This window comes from Macaca nemestrina, chromosome 17 (genome assembly GCF_043159975.1).
Source record: "Macaca nemestrina isolate mMacNem1 chromosome 17, mMacNem.hap1, whole genome shotgun sequence".
Taxonomy (NCBI): domain Eukaryota; kingdom Metazoa; phylum Chordata; class Mammalia; order Primates; family Cercopithecidae; genus Macaca; species Macaca nemestrina.
The window spans coordinates 85,816,466-85,832,964 of NC_092141.1; positions in this window are offsets into that span (position 1 = coordinate 85,816,466).

Below are 16,499 nucleotides of genomic sequence, written 5' to 3' on the forward strand. Positions count from 1 at the left end.
TTATTTGAGTTAAAGATGAAATGTGGGGCCAGGCACGGTGGCTCACACTTGTAATCGTAGCACTTTGGGAGGCCGAGGCAGGCAGATCACAAGGTCAAGAGTTCGAGACCAGCCTGGCCAACATGGTGAAACCCCATCTCTACTAAGAATACAAAAATTAGCCGCGTGGTGGCAGGCGCCTGTAATCCCAACTACTCGGGAAGCTGAGGCAGGAGAATTGCTTGAACCCATGAGGTGGAGGTTGCAGTGAGCCAAGATCATGCCACTGCACTCCAGCTCAAAAAAAATTTTAAAAAGACGAAATGTGACAATGAAATAGTTTAATTTTTATGCTTGTCTTATATATGCTGTTCAAAACTTTTGTCTTCATGCTTGTAGCTAAGTAAATGCGGTAGTTGTTTGTGTGTGTGGATGCCCTGCTCTTTTATTGCAAATTTCATATTGGGTGTGTGCTTGTTTGTGTGTGTGGATGTCCTGCTCTTTTACTGCAAGTTTTGTATTGTCTATATTTAGATTTGGCTTAGACCTTGAGTAACGTTTATTGAACCACAGGTGTTTTTTCTCTGTGAGTATGAAAACATTCCCCCTCCCCTCCCCAGTTTTCCCATACCCCAACTTGAAGGCCTTTAAACCTGGGCTTCGGCTGCCCACACAAAGGATTTCTTTCCTCTAGGAATTTTTGTTGGTTGGTTGGTTTGTTGTTTGTTGACTTATAGTAAGTCCCTTGGGAGTCTTTTGTTTTTTGAGATGGAGTTTCACTCTTGTTGCCCAGGCTGGAGTGCAATGGCACAGTCTCGGCTCACTGCAACCTCTGCCTCCTGGGTACAAACGATTCTCCTGCCTCAGACTCCCGAGTAGCTGGGATTACAGATGCCTGCCACCATGCCCAGCTAACTTATTTTTTGTATTTTTAGTAGAGATGAGATTTCACCATGTTGGCCAGGCTGGTCTCGAACTCCTGAGCTCACGTGATCTGCCCACCTTGGCCTCCCAAAGTGCTGGGATTACAGGTGTGAGCTCCCATGCCCGATTCCCTTGGGAGTTTTTAAGTTCATAAAAGTACAAATAAGTCTCCGTTAATAGTCAAGTTTTTTGTATCCTCACACCCATTGGGATGGCTGCTATCCAAAAAAAAAAAAAAAAAAAGAAAAGAAAAAAGAAAGGTGTTGGCAAGGATGTGGAGAAACTGAAACCCTCGTGCACTGTGTGTGGAAATGTACAATGGTGAAGCCACTGGGAAAACAGTATGGCAGTTCCTCAAAAAATTAGAAATACCGTGTGATCCAATAATTTCACTTCTGAGTATATACATAAAAGAGTTAAAAGCAGACTTGAGGTGATATTTGTACACCCATATTCATAGCTGCATTATTCACAATAGCCAAAATGTCAAAACAACTCAAGTTATTCATCTGTAGAAGAATGGATAAACAGGCCAGGCATGGTGGCTCACGCCTGCAATCCCAGCACTTTGGGAGGCCAAGGCAGGCAGATCATGAGGTTAAGAGATCGAGACCATCCTGGCCAACACAGTGAAACCCCATCTCTACTAAAAATACAAAAATTAGCTGGGCATGGTGGCGCACGCCTGTAGTCCCAGCTATTTGGGAGGCTGAGGCAGGAGAATCGCTTGAACCTGGGAGGCAGAGGTTGCAGTGAGCTGAGATCATGCCACTGCACTCCAGCCTGGTGACAGAGTGAGACTCCATCTCAAAAAAAAAAAAAAGAATGGATAAACAAACTGTGATTTCTCCATATGATGGAATAGTATTCAGCCGTAGAAGACAGTTATCCTCAAGTCGGGTATGGTGGCTCACGCCTGTAATTCCAACACTTTGGGAGGCTGAGGCAGGTGGATCACTTGAGGTCAGGAGTTCGAGACCAGTCTGGCTGGCCAACATGGTGTAACCCCGTCTCTACTAAAAATATAAAAATTAGTTGCGTGTGGTGTCATGTGCCTGTAATCCCAGCTAATCAGGAGACTGAGGCAGGAGAATCACTGGAACCCAGGAGACAGAAGTTATATCGAGCAGAGATCATACCACTGCACTCCAGCCTGGGCAACAGAGTGAGACTCCGTCTCAAAAAAAAAAAAAAGAGTTATTCTCAACAAACTAAAAATAGAATTACATATGATCCAGCAGTTTCACTCTGGGCATATACACAAAATAGTTGAAAGGGTCTCAGAGATATTTTTTCACCCACAGTCACTGCAGTAGTATTCACAATTACCTAACAGTGGGAAGAAACTAAATATTCGTCAGTGGATGGAACCAAATGTATGTCCATACAATGAAGTATGATTCAGCCTTCAAAGGAAGGAAATTTGGGCACATGTTATAGCATAGATGGACCTTGAGGACATTATTGTGCTGCGTGAGATAAGCCAGTCACACAAAGACAAATACTGCTTGATTTCATTTATATGAGGTACCTAGAGTAGACAAATCCATGGAGTTAGATGTAGAATGGTGGGCTGGTGGGGGCGGAAAAGTGAGGAGGTAGTGTTTATTGTCTTCATTTTTTATTTTTGAGGCAGGGTCTTGCTCTGTCACCCAGGCTGAAGTGCAGTGGCACAAACATAGCTCACTTCTACCTCCAACTTCTGGCCTCAAGCAGTCCTCCCACCTCAGCCTCCTGAGTAGCTTGGGACCACAGGCGCATCCCACCACACCCAGGTAATTTTTTTGTATTTTTTGTAAAGACAGGGTTTCACCATGTTGCCAGGCTAATTTTTGTATTTTTAGTAGAGACAGGGTTTCGCCATGTTGGCCAGGCTGGTCTCGAACTGACCTAGGAGTCTTGAACTCCTAGACTCAAGTGATCCACCCACCTCGGCCTCCCAAAGTGCTGGGATTGCAGACATGAGCCACTGCGCCCAGCCTAGTGTTTAATGAGTGCAAAGTTTCTGTTGTGCAAGATGAGTTCTGGAGATGGGCGGTGGTCATGGTTGCACAGCATTGTAATGTATTTAATGCCACTGAACTGTACACTTCAAAATGGTTAAGATGGTAAATTTTATGAGTATTTTATCACAACAGCTAGGCATGGTGACTCGTGCCTGTAATCCCAGCACTTTGGGAGGCCAAGGCAGGTGGATCACCTGAGGTCAGGAGTTTGAGACCAGCCTGGCCAACATGGTAAAATACCGTCTCCTAAAAATACAAAAATTAGCTGCGTGTGGTGGTGGGCACCTGTAATCCTACTCGGGAGGCTGAGGCATGAGTATCGCTTTTACCAGGAAGGCAGAGGTTGCAGTGAGCCGAGATTGAGCCAGTGCACTCCAGCATAGGCAACAGAGCAAGACTCCGTCTCAAAAAAAAAAAAAAAAAAAGGTGTTCCTTGAGACACAAGCACTCCTGGAGGTCTTCCATGTTTTTTTTTTTTTTTGAGACGGAGTCTCGCTCTGTCACCCAGGCTGGAGTGCAGTGGCACGATCCCCACTCACTGCAAGCTCCGCCTCCCGGGTTCACGCCATTCTCCTGCCTCAACCTCCCGTGTAGCTGGGACTACAGGCGCCTGCCACTGCGCCCGGCTAATTTTTGTATTTTTAGTAGAGACGGGGTTTCACCGTGTTAGCCAGAATGGTCTCCATCTCCTGACCTCGTGATCCACCCATCTCAGCCTTCCAAAGTGCTGGGATTACAGGTGTGAGCCACCACGCCTGGCTTTTTTTTTGTTTTGTTTTGAGACAGAGTGTTGCTCTGTCACCCAGGCTGGAGTACAGTGGCACGATCTGAGCTCACTGCAACCTCCGCCTCCTGGATTCAAGCAATTCTCCTGCCTCAGCCTTCCTAAGTAGCTGGAATTACAGACATGCACCACCATGCCCGGCTAACTTTTGTATTTTTAATAGATACAGGGTTTTGCCATGTTGGCCAGGCTGGTCTCGAACTGACCTCAAGTGATCTGCCCACCTCAGCTTCCCAAAGTGCTGGGATTACAGGCATAAGCCACCGCGCCTGGCCAAGGACCCCCTCTTAACTTGGGGATTCACTAGGACTCACAAGTCTCAGCACGTGTTGAACTCACAGTGATGCAGTCAGAATGCACAGCTGGATATTAAGGAAAAGGACTCAGCAGAGCCTGCAGGAATCCAGGCACAGGCTTCCTATGCCCTCTCCAATCCGAGGAGTCACACAGAACACACTCTTCCCCCAGCAACAAAGATGCAGAAACGTGTGTGTATGCCATGTTTCTGTCCAGGAAGGCCCACTAGAGACACAGCACCAAAGGTTTTTACTGAAGTCTGGTCACATAGGCAGCCTCTGCCTGGCTGGTACCAAAATTCCATACTCCAGAAGGAAAGCAGGTGTTAATTTAGCATTAGCCACAGTGTTTTTTGTATTTTTGTTTTCTGACACAGAGTCTCACTCTGTCACCCAGGCTGGAGTACAGTGGCACGATATTGGCTCACTGCAGCCCCTGCCTCCCGGGTTCAAGCAGTTCTCCCACCTCAGCCTCCCGAGTAGCTGGGATTTATAGGCGCACCACCACACTGGGCTAATTTTTGTGTTTTTAGTAGAGATGGGGTTTCACCATGTTGGCCAGGCAGTCCCAAACTCCTGACCTCAGATGATCCACCCTCCTCGGCCTCCCAAAGTGCTGGGATTACAGGTGTGAACCACCGTGCAGGCTGTGCGGGCCGCTAGCCACAGTGTTTACTATCTAGTCTAGGCAAACTGAGCCCTCTTATCAGTGAGCTGTTGATGAGGAGTACTCTGAGCCCAGAGGCTAGCCCAGGACCAACCTTGCAAACAATAGATATTAACCATTTTTTCTGTGGTATTAACCTTTTTTTCTGCACGATGCCAAATTGGTGTTACGTAATGGGCTTATAAACAAGGTTAGATTACTTCCTCCTATCACAAATGATGGAGGAAATCCTATAGAGGAAAAAGCCTTGACATTAGCCCTGGTTTTATTTTTGTAGGGCATTTCCTTTAGAGCCACAAATTCTTAAATTTGTTCTGTCTTGTTCTTGAAAGCTATGTATATGACTTTAATAGGTGAGAATCTCTAGTTTCCCCCATCCTACATCTTCCCATGAAGGCTTTGTATCAATACAACAAAATTATTCTCAAGGGTTCTCATGTCTCTCAAACCCCTATTTCTAGGCATGACTCCCAGAAACAGATATCAAAGGATAACAGGTATCAAAGGATAACAGGATGTGAGTGATTTCTTTTTTTTTCTTTTTTTTTGAGATGAAGTTTCACTCGTTGCCCAGGCTGAAGTGCAGTGGTGTGATCTCGACTCACTGCAACCTCCGCCTCCCGGGTTCAAGCGATTTTCCTGCCTCAGCCTTCTGAGTAGCTGGGATTACAGGTGCCCGCCACCACGCCCAGCTAATTTTTTGTATGTTTAGTAGAGATGGGGTTTCACCATATTGGCCTGGCTTGTCTTGAACTCCTGACCTCAGGTGGTCCACCTACCTTGGCCTCCCAAAGTGCTAGGATTACAGGTGTGAGTCACCATGCCCAACTGGATGTGAGTGATTTCAGTAGAATGTGGACATCCTTCCTTATTTTCTCAAACTGAGAGATTCATTATGTAATTGAAAGAAAATATTCTTTGCAGTATGGCCTAAGTGTCTAGTTCTGTTACTTTTGGTCCTCTAAGAAAATGAAAGACTTGGTCAAGCTGGATCAAATTTCAGCCATATGGTTGGGTAAATATAATACTATGAGGTTTTGTTATATAATCAGCAGTGAAATGATATGAAAACCAAAAATAAAACCCTAACCCCCCAACCCCAAACAGACTGAACAGACCCCGTAATGGGTCCAGAGGATGCTGGAGAAACCTGAAAAACAGTTCCCAGCCATGACAGGGAAAGAAGGTCAGCCGCCTTATTATACCCACCTTTTTCAGAGTTTAGGCACGACTGACTAGTATTAACATTAAAACAGAAATCATAAGACTGACAGAACAGACTCTGTAGCAATAAGATAACAAGTTCCAGCCTGACTCTGGTATAGCATCACATGACAGATGGGAGACCTGAAGGAAATACAAATATTTTACCCCCAAATACGTGTTTTTTTTTTTTTTTTTTTTTGAGACAGAGTGGAGTGAAGTGGCTTGTCACCAGGCTGGAATGCAGCGGCATGATCTTGGCTCACTGCAAGCTCCACCTCCTGGGTTCAAGAGGTTCTCATGCTTCAGCCTCCTGTGTAGCTAGGTTTACAGTTGCATGCCACCACACCTGGCTAATTTTTTGTATTTTTAGTAGAGATGGGGTGTTGTCATGTTGTCCAGGCTGGTTTCAAACTGCTGAGCTCAGGCAATCCAACCACCTCAGCCTCCCAAAATGCTAGGATTATAGGTATGAGACACCATGCCCAGCCCAAAATATATATGTATATATTTTGTTGTTGTTGTTGTTGTTTTGAGAGTCTTACTGTGTCACCCAGGCTGGAATGCAGTGGCATGATCTCGGCTCCCTGCAACCCCTGCCTCCCGGGTTCAAGCAATTATTCTGCCTCAGCCTCCCGAGTAGTTGGGATTACAGGCGCCCACCACCATGCCCGGCTAATTTTTGTATTTTTAGTAGAGACGGGGTTTCACCATGTTGACCAGGCTGGTCTCGAACTCCTGATCTCAGGTGATCCACCTGCCTCTGCCTCCCAAAGTGCTGGGATTACAGGCATGAGCCACCGCACCTGGCCAAACTTTTTAATAAACTCTTACTCCTGGCCGGGCGTGGTGGCTCATGCCTGTAATCTCAGCACTTTGGGAGGCCGAGGCGGGTGGATCATGAGGTCAGTAGTTCGAGACCAGCCTGGCCAACATGGCAAAACCCCATCTCTACTAAAAACAAGAAAACAATTAGCCAGGCATGGTGGCACGCACCTGTAGTCCCAGCTACTTGGGAGGCTGAGGCAGGGTAATCACTTGAACCCGGGAAGAGGATTGCACCACTGCTCTCCAGCCTGGGTGACAGGGCGAGACTCCGTCTCAATCAATAAATCAATCAATAAATAAGATCGGACATGGTGGCTCACGCCTGTAAGCCCAGCATTTTGGGAGGCTGAGGCGGGTGCATCACCTGAGGTCGGAAGTTCAAGACCAGCCTGGCCAACATGGTGAAACCCCATCTCTACTAAAAATAGAAAAATTAGCTGGGCCTAGTAATGCACGCCTGTAACCCCAGCTACTGGGGAGTCTGAAGCAGGAGAATCGCTTGAACCCAGAGGGCGGAGGTTGCCGTGAGCCGAGATCACACCATTGCACTCCAGCCTGGGGGACAGAGACTTCATCTCAAAAAAATTAAAAATGAAAAATGAAAAAGTTTTAGAGCAGGAATGAAAGGAAGAAAGTACACTTGGAAGAGGGTCAAGTGGGCAACATGAGGATCCAAGTGCCCTGTTCAGCCTTGGACTTGGGGTTTTATACATTGGCATGGTTCCAGGGTTTGTGTTTTTCCTCCCTTGATTTTCCCCTTGGGGCAGGCTGTCTGTGTGCACAGGGACCTGCCAGCACTTGGGAGGGACCGTATGTGCAGTGTGTTTACTGAAGTTGTGTGTATGCTCATTTGAGGCATTTTTTTCTTACCAGTCGAACATTCCCAGAGGAAGGTCATATACCAGTTCAACTCCCATTTTGCCTCTTAGTGCACATGTGTGAACCGATTCGCCCAGCGCCTGAGATCTTATCAGGAAGCTGCTGATCACTAGCTCCAGGTATTTTCTATCTACTGGGAGACTGCGGGTCCCTGGAACCAGCTGCAACCAATTATCATTTTAGAGACACAGTTTAACAACTGCCTGACCATCATCTGATGGTTGCCTGACGACCTGGTAGGGGCCCTCTCCTGCCCTGCCCAGTTCTGCCTAACTACCACTCTAACGTATTGATTTATATCTTGACCTGCAACTTTTGTCTCCCTAAATGTGTGAAACCAAGCTGTAACTGACCACACTTTCTCAGGACCTCTTGAGATTGTTCTCCCAGCCATGGTCACTCATACTGGCTCAGAATGAACCTCTTTAAATATCTTACAGGGTTTGGTTTTGTTCATCAACATGGTTGTGAATATGGATTATGTTTATTGGTTAAGAGATAGTTAACTTTGAAAAGTTAATTTCTCATTAAAATGTAACATAATTACTTTGGCTTGTTCGTTTGGGTTATTTTGGTTGGGTTTCCAGCATGTAAAATAATTAGACAACTCCTTTCTCTAAAACTCGTATTTCTTTCTTTTTTTCTTTTTTTTTTTTTTGAGACAGAGTCTCACTCTGTTGCCCAGGCTGGAGTACAGTGGCGTGATCTTGGCTCCTTGACTCACTACAACCTCTGCCTCCTGGGTTCAAGTGATCCTCCTGGCTCAGCCTCCTGACGTGTGAGCCACCATGCCTGGCTAATTTTTGTGTTTTTAGTAGAGACAGGGTTTCACCATGTTGGCCAGTCTTGTCTCAAATTCCTGACCTCAGGCATAAGCCACCATGCTCGGCTTCATATTTCTTTTTTTTCTTTTTTTTTTTTTTTTTGAGACACCGTCTCACTCTGTTGCCCAGGCTGGAGGGCAGTGGTGTGATCACAACTCTGCCTGCAACCTCTGCCTCCTGGGTTCAAGTGATTCTCGTGCCTCAATAGCTGAATAGCTGGAATTACAGGTGCGCGCCGCCATACCCACCACAGGTTTTGCCGTGTTGGCCACACTGGTCTTGAACTCCTGGGCTCAAGCAATTCACTTGCCTCAGCTTCCCAAAGTGCTGGGATTACAGGCATGAGCCACAGCGCCCAGCCTATAACTCATATTTCTTGATAGATATTGGAAACATACTCCCTATAAATACTCTAACTCTGCCGGGCACGGTGGCTCACGCCTGTAAATCCTAGCACATTGGGAGGCCGAGGCAGGCGGATCATGAGGTCAAGAGATTGAAACCATCCTGGCCAAAATGGTGAAACCCCATCTCTACTAAAAATACAAAAATTAGCCAGGCGTGGTGGCGCACGCCTGTAGTCCCAGCTCCTCGGGAGGCAGAGGCAGGAGAATTCCTTGAACCCAGGAGGCGGAGGTTGCAGTGAGCCGAGATCGTGCCATTGCACTCCAGCCTGGGCGACAGAGCCAGACTCCATCTCAAAAAAAAAAAAGAAACATTCTAACTCGACATTTTGTGTGTTTTGTGGGTTTTTTGGTTCTTGATCAGCAATATACTAAATCTTAATACTAGGTTGTGTGTTTGTGTTAAGGTAGAAGATCAAACTTGACCTTCTTTTTAACTTTGTGTGCAAATAGTCTGAATGTGCCATGGACACCTCCCTGCAGCATCGGGCTAACTTACTGGTTTTCTGAGCTGCTATTAAATCTGAAAGTTTTGATGTTCTTATCAAGAGTAGTTCTGCCCTATTTCTGTGTGATAATTTAGATAACAAGCAGATTGCAGCTTTAGAGAAGTCTAGTCCAGAGGAGGCTTCTTTGAGCATTTGTTTTTGACTTCGTTTCAATTCACAGGTCCTCCTTCTTTTTCTTCCTGAAAATGTTGTCAGATATTTCCAATTCTTCCATCTTTTTTGTTTACATTCTAAGCCTGTTTAACTTTTTTTTTAATTGGTTTAGTTCTCTCAATTTTATATCTTAGAAAGGGATCTTTTGGGATAATTGTGACTGAACCGAAAGCAGTTTGATGACTCATATTGTAGACACTGTGAGAACATGTTGAGGAAAAAGACAGATGTTTTCTTCTCTACTTCTTTGTTTGTGGTTACAGCCATTCAAATGAAAGAGGAGCAGAGTGATGTCTGTGGTTGGCGCGCTGGGGAGGTAGCCTGCTGAATCCGTGTGCCGTGGGGGAGCCGCACGGGTTGTCTGGGCTGGCTGTCCTCCCACAGGTGGCTGCCCCCCAAGCTGTACCCTATTCTGCAGGAAATGATTTGTTTGGCAGCCTGAGCTTGCTTTCCACTAAAGAGCATTGCCTTGGCACTGGCAAACCCTTTGACTTAGGAACCATTTTGGCCTGTCCCATTATTTTGCAGAATGAAGTGCCTTGGGTTTGCTGTACAGCTGGTTTTTGGTTTTTTGCTTGTTTTTTCTTTTCTTTCTTTCTTTCCCCTCAACCCCGAAAGATCAGCTCTTTCATTTTATACCTTTCTGGATCAGAAACCATTGAAACCAGTGAAAGAAGAATAGTCCTGTGCAGGGCATTCACATCTGTTCAACACTGAATCCTTAATATGCTAGATGAGCCCAGCACATTTCATACAGTGCCATGGTGCCCTCCACGGCCTGACCTTCCAAAGCGAATTTTCTCTGCTAGAGACGTCACTAATATATATTGAGTGCTTACCTATATACCAGGCACTCTTTTTTTTTTTTTTGAGACAGTCTCACTCTATTGGCCAGGCTGAAGTGCAGTGGAACTATCTTGGCTCACTGCAACCTCCGCCTCTAGGGTTCAAGCGATTCTCTTCCCTCAGCCTCTTGAGTAGCTGGGATTACAGGCGTGCATCACCACGCCCAGCTAATTTGTGTATTTTTAGTAGAGAGGGGGTTTCATCATGTTGTCCAGGCTGGTCTCGAGCTCCTGATTTCAAGTGATTTGCCCATCTCAGCCTCCTGAAGTGTTAGGATTACAGGCATGAGCCACCGTCCCCAGTCTAGGCATTCTTTTAGTTTTCTTTTCTTTTCTTTTCCAGGCTCTCTTTAAAGCACGTTACAAGTAATTATCAGCTAGAAACCCTTATACCCATTTTATAGATGAGAAAACCAAGGCACAGAGAGATCAAGTAACATGTCCAAGATGGCAGAGCTGGTAAGTGCAGAATAAGGACCCCCCTAAATTTGTCCATGTCCTAATTGCTGGAACCTGTTAATATGTTAGTTCCATGGTAAGGGGGGCGGATTGAGGTTGCAGGTGCAATTAAGGCTGCTAATCAGCTCACCTTGAGATGGGGAGATTCTCTGGAATTACCTGAATGGGCCCAATATAATGTCAGGTCCTTACAAGTGGAAGATGGAGGCAGGAGGGTCAGGGTCAGAGTCAAAGTGATGCAGTGGGACAAAGATTCAGTCACTGCTGCTGGCTTTCAAGACAAAGGAAGGGACCATAAGCCATGGAATCTAGGTGGCCACTAGGAGCTGGAAGAGGCAAAGGAACAGCTTCTCCCCTAGAGCCTCCAGGAGCAATGCAGCAGCCTTGCTGACACCTTACTTTTAGCACCAGCAGACCCATCTTGGACTTCGGACCTCCAGAAGTGTAAGATAATAAATTTGTGTTGCCTTTAAGCCACTCAGTGTGAGAATTTGCTACAGCAGCAATAGCAGGCTAATACAAGGAGAGATGGATTTTTAAAAAATCTCATCTGGGCTGGGCGCAGTGGCTCACACCTGTAATCCCAGCACTTTGGGAGGCTGAGGTGGGTGGGTTACCTGAGGTCAGGAGTTCGAGACCAGCCTGGCCAACATGGTGAAACCCCGTCTCTACTAAAAATACAAAAGTTATGTCCAGGTGTGGTGGCTCACGCTTGTAATCCCAGCACTTGTAGGAGGCCGAGGCGGGTGGATCCCAAGATCAGGAGTTCGAGACCAGCCTGTCCAACATGGCAAAACCCCATCTCTACTAAAAAATTAGCCGGGCGTGGTGGCATGCGCCTGTAATCCCAGCCACTCAGAAGACTGAGGCAGGAGAATCGCTAGAACCCAGGAGGCAGAGGGTGCAGTGAGCCAAGATCACGCCACTGCACTCCAGCCTGGGTGAAAGAGCGAGACTCCGTCTCAAAGAAAAAAAAAAATTAGCCAGGCGTGGTGGCATGCACCAGTGATCCTAGCTATTTGGGAGGCTGAGGCAGGAGAGTCACTTGAACTTGGTAAGCGGAGGTTGCAGTGAGCCAAGATCACGCCATTGCGCTTCAGCCTGGACAAGAGCAAGACTCTGTCTCAAAAAAAAAAAAAAAATCATCTGAAGAAAATGTACTTTTTTTTTGAAACGGAGTCTCACTCTGTCGCTCAGGCTGGAGTGCAGTGGCACGATCTCGGCTCACTGCAACTTCCGCCTCCCAGGTTCAAGCGATTCTCCTGCCTCAGCCTCCCGAGTGGCTGGGATTACAAGTGCCCGTCACCACGCCAAGCTAATTTTTTTTTGTATTTTTAGTAGAGACGGGGTTTCGCCATCCCAGCCAGGCTGGTCTCAAACTCCTGACCTCATGATCCACCTGCCTTGGCCTCCCAGGGTGTTGGGATTACAAATGTGAGCCACCGCGCCTGGCCGAAAATATACCCTTAACCACAGTCACTCCTCCATAACTATTTTGTATTGTGGATTCAAACAATCACAGATCAAAAATATGGGGAAAAAAATTGTATCTGTACTGAACATGTGCAGACTTTTTTTCTTATGAGTCCTTAAACTAGCGTATAACAACTATTTACATAGCATTTACGTTGTATTAGGTATTGTAAGTAATCTAGAGTTATAATAATTACAGGCTCATGCCTGTAATCCCAGCACTTCAGGAGTCTTAGGTGGGCGGATCACCTGGGGTCAGGAGTTCAAGACTAGCATGGCCAACATGGCAATGCTCTCTACCAAACCCGTCTCTACCAAAAAAATTTAAAAAATAATAATAATAATAATAAAAAATTAGCCAGACGTAGTGGCGTGAGCCTGTAATCCCAACTACTTGGGAGGCTGAGGCAGGAGAATTGCTTGAACCTGGGAGATGGAGTTTGCATTGAGCTGAGATTGCACCACTGCACTCCAGCCTGGGTGACAAAATGAGATTCCATCTCCAAAAAAACAATTATAAAGTATACAGGAAGATGTGTGTAGGTTATATGCAAATACTATGCTATTTTATATCAAGGACTTGAGCATCTGTGGGTTTTGGTATCTCAGGGATGACTGGGATGGCTACACATCTATTATGATGTTGACAGTAGGTGGAAGATGAGGGATGTTGTAATTTTGATTAAATTTCTCCGTTCAGGAAATGGTGTTGCTTTCTAATTTCCCACCAGATCAGGCCCATACTTCCTTTTTTTTTTTTTTTTTTTTTGAGATGGAGTCTCGCTCTGTCCCCCAGGCTAGAGTGCAGTGGCCCGATTTCAGCTCACTGCAAGCTCCACCTCCCGGGTTCACGCCATTCTCCTGCCTCCGCCTCCCTAGTAGCTGGGACTACAGGCGCCCGCCACCACGCCCGGCTAATTTTTTTGTATTTTTAGTAGAGACGCGGTTTCACTGTGTTAGCCAGGATGGTCTCGATCTCCTGTCCTCATGATCCACCCGCCTCGGCCTCCCAAAGTGCTGGGATTACAGGCGTGAGTCATTGCACCAGGCTGATCAGGCCCATACTTCTTTGCCTGACGCTGAACAATTCCTAAAACCTCATCCTGCAAAACCATACCTGCTCCATGCAAAACCAAAACTTCAAGACTGCAAAACCATGCTAGTCTCCGAAACATACCCTTTTCTGTAGACACATTTACTGTATTCTCGTTTCAACGTCTCTGCCTTTGCTCATATTGTATTTCTTTGTGGAATGACCTCTCTTTCTCCTTCCTTCTATCCAAATCCTATTTATCTTCAGGACCTGGCATAAGTCCCACCTCCCTATGTGGTTTTTGGACCACAGCAGCTTTTACCTGACTTTACTGAAGTTCCCACAGGCCGAATCACGCCTCGTCTTGCATTGCTTCCTTCCCCCCCACCCACATTTTTCTTGTTCTCACAACTACATTAACTCTTGGGGGGGAAGGACTGTCATTTACAGTCTACATCATACAGTCTACAGTCTAATATCCTCTACATTGACTAGTCTGATGACTTCCAACACCAAGTCTCTGAGGGTTTTCCTTCCACACCAGCCAACTCTGCAACACCAGCTGGGTGTCCAACAATTCAGTTCAATCCTGACACTACCGGGAGTTAGCACAGACCCCACAGGTTAAGTAAGGGCTCAGTCCCACAAGACTACCATTAGCAGAAAGGGATCCTGATGCAGACCCCAAAAGAGGGTTCTTGGATTTCACACAAGAAAGAATTCGAGGCTGGGCACGGTGGCTCATGCCTGTAATCCCAGCGCTTTGGGAGGCTGAGGCAGGAGGATCACCTGAGGTCAGGAGTTTGAGACCAGCCTGACCAACATGGCAAAACTGTCTCTACAAAAACCACAAAACTAGCCAGGCATGGTGGCACATGCCTGTAATCCCAGCTACTCGAGAGGCTGAGACGGGAGAATTGCTTGAACCCAGGAGGCAGAGGTTGCAGTGAGCTGAGATTGCACTGGTGCACTCCAGCCTGGGCAACAAGAATGAAACTCCATCTCAAAAAAAAAAAAAACCAAAAACCGGAAATGCAATAGATTCAGAATCATAAGATGCAGACACAGAAGGAACCTTGGAGGACATTTAAAACTTAGGGAACTCTTGAGACAAAGTCTCACTCTGTCACTCAGGCTAGAGTATAGTGTCATGATCTTGGCTCACTGTAACCCCTGCATCCCAGTTCAAGCAACTCTCGTGCCTCATTCTCCCAAGTAGCTGGGATTATAGGTGCTCAGCACAATGCCGGGCTAATTTTTGTGTTTTTAGTAGAGATGGACTTTCACCATGTTGGCCAGGCTGGTCTCGAACTCCCGACCTCAAGTGATCCACATGCCTCGGCCTCCCAAAGTGCTGGGATTACAGGTGTAAACCACCACACCCTGCCTCATTATTATTTTTGAGACAGAGTCTTGCACTGTCACCTAGGCTGGAGTGCAGTGATGCCATGTCGGCTCACTGCAACCTCTGCCCTCCTGGATTCAAGCAGTTCTCCTGCCTTGGCCTCCTGAGTAGCTGGGATTACAGGTGTGTGCCACTGCACCCGGCTAATTTTTTGTCTTTTTAGTAGAGACGGGGTTTCCTGACCTCAAGTGATCCACCCACCTTGGCCTCCCAAAGTGCTGCAATTACAGGCGTGAGCCACTGCGCTGGGCTCCTGGTTCCTAATTATATTGCAGAATTACACCTCTGTGTCCTAAACATTATTGCAAAGCATTTTTCTTCTCCCACCTTGTTCCCACCCCAAGCTTGCCCAAAGCTTAAAACTTAAGTCACCTAAATCTTCTACTGGGGGAAAGGAAACTCCAGCATGTTTTTTTATCTGATCAGATGCATCATCTCATACCCCCTTTCCCCATGACTTCTCCTGCATTTCTTCTTGCTATTCCAGCCACTCCTATAGCCTTTTCTTTCCTTTTTTTTTTTTTTTTCTTTTTTGAGATCGAGTCTCCCTCCATCACCCAGGCTGAAGTACTGTGGTACAATCTCAGCTCACCACAACCTCCACCTCCTGGATTCAAGTGATTCTCTTGCTTCAGCCTCCGAAGTAGCTGGGATTACAGGCACCCACCACCACTCCTGGCTCATTTTGTATTTTTAGTAGAGACGAGTTTCACTATATTGACCAGACTGGTCTCGAACTCCTGGCATCAAGTGATCCACCTGTCTCAGCCTCCCAAAATGATGGGATTACAGGTGTGAGCCACTGCGCCCGGTTTAGCCTTTGGTTTTTCTGTTTTCTCTTTTTGCTAAGTAGCTGGCTAAAAGGGTTTTCTTAGAGCTAGTACTGAAGTGGTATCCTTAAGGGAGGTAACAAGTCCAAAAGCTGGCTTACGTGTCCAGTAAGAAATCACTTAAAATGGCACGGAGGGAAGGATTGGCTTCGTAATGGTCACCTATGAAATCCTTTCCAATTAAACAGCCTTCTCCTTTGTGCTGTAGTCTCTCTATATCGGTGGGGCCATTTGTCTGTGGGAAATAGCCAACTCGCAATGGATTGTTGTTGCTATTAATCTTTTTTTCAAGAAAGAAAATGACACACATAATAACCTGTTTGAAAAAGCCCTTTAATGGTACATTATTATTTGTTTTCTGGCTACAGAACAGTGAGGGCAGTGCATAGCTGTCTATACACTTTTCTTGCTGCTACAGAACTGATTGACTGCAGTAAAATAACCTTAAGATGTGTTTCTGGCCGGGTGCGGTGGCTCAAGCCTGTAATCCCAGCACTTTGGGAGGCTGAGATGGGCGGATCACGAGGTCAGGAGATCGAGACCATCCTGGCTAACCCTGTGAAACCCCGTCTCTACTAAAAAAATACAAAAACTAGCTGGGCGAGGTGGCGGGCGCCTGTAGTCTCAGCTACTCGGGAGGCTGAGGCAGGAGAATGGCGTGAACCCGGGAGGTGGAGCTTGCAGTGAGCTGAGATCCGGCCACTGCACTCCAGCCTGGGCGACAGAGCGAGACTCCGTCTCAAAAAAAAAAAAAAAAAAAAAAAAAAAAAAGATGTGTTTCTATGTTTCAGTGTAGAGGGTATGCTTAGAATTTCCTGTATTTATCCCTGTATTAATACCAAACTCAGACCGGGTGTGGTGGCTCACACCTGTATTCCTAGCACTTTGGGAGGCCAAGGTGGGCAGATCGCCTGACGCCAGGAGTTCAAGACCAGCCTGGGCAACATGGTGAAACCCCATCTCTACCAAAAATATAAAAATCAGCTGGGCGCAGCAGC